The 5,566-nt window shown below is 41.8% G+C and overlaps 1 pseudogene; it reads left to right on the top strand.

Moving 5' to 3' along the window:
• The first annotated feature begins 3,486 nt into the window (after positions 1-3,486).
• LOC118750291 overlaps positions 3,487-5,566 on the top strand; it is a 3,145-nt pseudogene continuing 1,065 nt past the window's right edge.

Genomic DNA, 5,566 nt, shown 5'->3' with positions numbered 1-5,566 from the left:
TAGTGTCCTTTATTCACCAAGTCTCTTTGCATGGGGAAAATCAACTCATGCTTCGCCTTATCCGAACTCAGTATTGGATCCCCAGAGTTAAAAATCTGATCAAATCCACAATCCACAATTGCAAAGTCTGTACGATATACAAAAAACGTACGCAAACCCAGCTTATGGGAATTCTCCCTCAGGAGAGAACCACATTTTCGCGCGCGTTTACGAATACAGGTGTAGATTTTTCAGGACCCTTTGACATCAAAAGTTATAGCGGCCGAGGTTGTCGAATGTCCAAAGGATACGTTTGCCTTTTTGTCTGTTTTACGACAAAAGCGATCCATTTGGAAGCAACTAGTGACCTCAGCACTCCATCATTTTTAGCTGCATTCGCCAGGTTTGTAGCCAGAAGAGGATGCCCGAAGAACATATATTCCGACAATGGTACAAACTTCGTCGGAGCTTCACGATCTTTACGATCTGAATTTAAGGCATTTTTAGCAGATTCGCGTTTCGAAATACAATTATCAAATGCTCACATGGCATTTCATACCCGCCGCTGCTCCTCATATGGGCGGCTTATGGGAGGCGGGGGTAAAAAGCTTTAAAAGCCACTTTCAAAAGATTGCATCCGTTCATAAATATACATTCGAAGAGTTCAGTACTCTTTTATGTCGGATTGAGGCGTGCCTCAACTCACGACCATTGAGCCCCGCTTCGAATGAACCTACCGACCTGGAGCCTCTCACTCCAGGTCACTTTCTTACCGGTGGACACCTGCTAGCCCCACCTGAAATCGACGTTCACGAGAATCCTGCCTCGATAGTAAATCGGTGGCAGAAGCTAAAGGCCCTTCACCAAACTTTTTGTAAACGATGGAAAACCGAATATTTATCCGAACTGCAAAAGCGGATTAAGTGGAAATATCCACAGCAAAATATAAAATTAGGAGATCTCGTTGTCATCAAAGAAGACAACCTCCCGTCAAATGAGTGGAGATTAGGTCGAATTATCAGCCTACATCCTGGTCCCGACGATCGAGTACGCGTAGTTGACATCATCACGGAAAAAGGGCAGATTACGAGACCGCTGGCCAAACTGGTCCTACTTCCATCCCAAAATCAAGAAACCGAGGAGCCAGCAACCACTTCGTAAATAAACCCTCTCCGTTGATCCTCAATCCCGCGTGAATTCCACTTCCTCATCGCACAAAAATTCCACTTCTATGCATTCGGAAGGATTCCACGCCTATAATCAAGTTTAACCCAGAGTAATATTAAAGGTAGTCGTGTTTTAGTTAGATTTTGGTGATGGTTCTTAGCCCGGCCTCTCCGGGTAGATCTGGGTATAAAGAACCGACCATCGTTAGATCTTGTAAGCACCAAAGAACGTCGGTAGAATGGCGACCCTTTTCATCATAGAATCGGGTAAAAACAAGACAGACCAAGCTTGATGAACAATTGTTTCAGAAATACGAAATTGGTAACGAGGTGCGAATTATCAATTAAAATCCTCCAAAAAATATAATAATAATCGAAGTAAGTTGAAAGTCGTTACAATTGTTCATTATGCTTGCTCGTTTTTCAACACAACTAGGTCTGATGGGAAGCGAATCCATTTTACTTGACAGGTTTCGATAATCGTCAGTCAACCCATTAGACCAAATGAGTTCGCCTCAATTGTCAAAACCTACCAGCAAAGACTATAGTTCCGAAAAAAAAAAAAAAAAAAATATCTATACATACATATGCATATATTTTAAAATATGTGTATTCAGTGGCATCCCAGCAAACGTTTGGAGTCATAAATGAGTCTTGAAGGAGTCCCATTTCGGAGCCTTTACGCTCATAATGCTCATTTAAGAGTCCGAAATGAGGGTGTTTCCCTTCCTGCGAAGGTCGACTTATATGAGCTTAAATTCATACATCAGATGAGCCTCAATATGAGTCATATTGGACTCTTATCGGCCTCATATACGGCTCATTTTGGACTTTTTTTGAGGCTCTTAAATGACTCTTATTGGCCTCTTAAATGCCTACTTTCGGAGTCTTATTTTATGCTGTTCTGTGAGTCTTATTGGCTTACTTACTTTAGAGTCATGTTTACAAGGGCATTCATTTCAAATACTGTTGCATATATACATACCTCTGTGCATACATATATATGTATATAGCAACATTCATGTAATAGCAGCTGCTGCAGCTAAATTTTGTAAATTTTTGCTTCCTAATTATTTTTCATGTCTGTATAAACAAGTTTAGATATAAATTCGAGTCTTTATTGTTTTTATATTGGCACAAAGTGCTGGCTCATAACTTGGATCATGTATGACTCCTAAAAGATTCATATAAGAGTAAACAATTTCTTGTTTTTGAAATTCATATTTCTTGCCTACCTAGGACTCCTTTCGGACTCATATATTTTGAACGCTCAGAATATGTTTGCGGGGATATGTCTAACTCACCCATTTTTCCGGCATTAGTTCCGTTATGTGCGCCAGTTCCGCTCGTAGGTATTAGTCCTTTGTGTATTAGTAAACTTGCAGTTTCCACCTCCACCAATATGAGAATTATTGTTGTTATAATCATTAGTGCAGTGGCAGCTGCATAATTTTGGTTGTCTTCTTTATCGGCATCACCTGCGGTTATTCCTGGTTCATAATCCGATGACTTACCATTGTGCGATATGGGTGTACAATAGTTACGATCTTGAGCGATTTGGCCATTGAGTTGGAAGCGATAATTGTAATGACGGGTTAGACGCACCGAGCTATACTTTTGCATATGACGCTGAAAGCGATATGGCAATTGGTTTATATTTTCGAGGATAGATATTGTTCAATTTTGAGTGAGTCACATCTTATAAACAACATTAATTAGAATAATGTACAGCGCACCCCCAACTTAAAACAGTAGAGTGCCCATGCCACCCATCTCCGATTGCTCCTTAACGAAGATTTCGAAGTACTGATAGATGATGGTTACAGCCAGCAGAATACCTGTACCTGAATCAATGGCACCCAAAAAGTCAGCCATAACAGATAACGCGCCAATGCAGCCACCACCAACATCAAGCCCAAGTATCCAACAAATGTGACAACGAATACAATCTTGGCAATTTTGCAATTCGTGCTTTAAATGCAGCCTGCACAGCTTTTAAAAACGGAGTGGTACCATATGCTTGCTGAGCCAATGCACAAGATGGCGAAACTGACGGGTATTCCTCTGGAATAGTTACAGTAATTGGTGGTACGCATGGTAAACGTTTGTCATCGAGACAACAAATCACTTTTATAGATTTTGGATTATTTTGAGCTGTGCTGTCAAGCGTAAGTTTAAACTTTTGATCTAATCGTGCTACTTCGCCTTGAAGTAGATGAGGAATTTCGCATTCGTATTGAGACGATTTCTCACACGTACGCCATATTTTCGGCCCAATGCATCCAGGCAATGTTGTTGGTGGACCACAAGGTCAACAGGGTGGTGCAATGCCCCAAAATGCTGGCAAGCAAAGTGGTATCAGCCAAATGATAGGTATTTCCCAGAATATGCAACAGAAGGTAAATATGCCAATAGGTCAGGGTGGCCAGATGTTTCAGGTTAATCGTGGTGTTCCGGGTCAGCAGCAGCAGTTCTTACGGCAAAGTCCTTAACCAAGTACTGTGCCATCTGCCACTGGTATGTCGGCTGCACAACAGCAATTACAACAGCAGCAGGCTGCACAAAATCAACAGCAACAGCAGACTCAAATGTCTAATGCGCAGATGATTCCAAGCCCTGCATTAGTACCCACATCCAGCCCACAAATGTCAAATGCAGAGTACACAAAGGCAGATGCGTCAACCACCAAGTACGCAGCTTAACACGCCTGGTCAGGTGGCAAGCAGTAGTCCTTTTAATCCGCAAGAAGATCATTTGTATCGCGAAAAATACAAACAGCTGACAAAGTATATTGATCCACTAAAGCGGATGGTGGCCAAAATTGGTACTGATGGAGCGAATACTGAAAAACATACAAAAATGAGCAAATTACTGGAGATCTTGAGTAATCCAAACCAGCGTGTACCTTTAGAAACTCTGTTGAAATGCGAGAAGGCGCTAGAAAAACTAGATATCGTTAATTTCTCTGGGCAACAATTCGGAAAATCATCTAACCCATTGATGGAAGTGGTAAATACTACGCTCCAAAGTCCACTTGCCAATCACACGCTTTATCGAACATATCGTCCTAGTTTGGAGTTACTTTTCGGTACTGATATTTGCGCTCCTGCACCAGCATTTGTACCCATAGGACCAGCAGCGTTCAAACGTGCGTTCATCATTTGATTTAATTGCTGATGGTTCATGCTGATTTGCGCCATTGGCTGTTGACCCATTTGTTGAATCTGCTGGACATTCATAGCATTCACGTCCATTGGCCCTCCCGGGATCTGCCCTGGACCTAACTGCATTTGTTGGGAAGACCCACCAGGGCCACCAGAACTGCTGATTTGATTCATGTGACCCGACATCCCACCCATTTGCTGCGCATTACCAACCATATGCGGCTGTTGTCCTGCACCTGTGTTACCTATACTACCACCGCCCCCAATAACATTCATTTGCATTCCTCCACCCATTTGTTGCATCATTTGTTGGTTTGGACCAGCAGCCATTGGCATTTGTCCACGTATGCTCTGCAATTGCTGCATCTGCTGTCCCGGTCTTTGTTGGATAAGAGTTTGTAGCAAGTTGGATGCAGCCACAGGGCCACCCGGACCCATTTGATTGGGATTGGGACCACCAGGCATTTGCGCATTTCGATGGCTTGATAACTTCGAGGAATTTTATTCCCATCGTTTATTTCCGTGCGTATCTAATTAAACGAATGCAGTTTTCCACGAAAATGCACAGAAGTTAAACTTTCTAATTCGTACACCAACGAGAGTAAACACACGTCCACCGCAATAAAAATCTCTGAAAATCGAAAAAGGTTAATAAGAACAAAAGCGTGCAATTTCGCATGCATACTCACCCAACCGTTTCAGCAAACTTACGTAATGGCCGCGTGGTAGTAAATTTTAGACAATGACATTTATGCATTGTATGTATGTATGTATGTGATTACGTTCCACATCAGGAATAAACCTACTGCCGTTCTCCATTCATATTGGAGAATAGCTATGTTTCTTTACGGACAATTAAAGGCTCTGTTATGCATACTTGGCATTGCATGCACTGCTATACCATTTTTACGTAGAAATCAAAAACCAACAGACTTCTACGTATGTAGTGCTGTGCGTTCGATAACCGATTACACGCGAGGCTCATTTAACAGATTTCTTATGTGACAGCTCTCAATCCATGCCAAGTATGCATAACGGAGCCTTAACACTAACCCTAACTAGCTGCTGCTAGTTTTGCATGGTGACCGTTCGTAGACAATAAATTTAATTGCTGTTGTCATACAATTGGGGATTTTACCAGAGAACTTAGATAGATAGAGAAGGTGCAAATTTTTGGAACGTAAAATTGTTTGGCTGAAAAATAAATCCATGGAATATCACCACAGCGCGATTAACATTTCAAGAAGAGTTAACAGA

The sequence above is a fragment of the Rhagoletis pomonella genome, unplaced genomic scaffold, assembly GCF_013731165.1.
Source record: "Rhagoletis pomonella isolate Grant_MI unplaced genomic scaffold, Rhpom_1.0 Rhpom_scaffold_00196, whole genome shotgun sequence".
Lineage (NCBI taxonomy): Eukaryota > Metazoa > Arthropoda > Insecta > Diptera > Tephritidae > Rhagoletis > Rhagoletis pomonella.
This window is presented reverse-complemented; position numbering and strand designations above follow the sequence as displayed.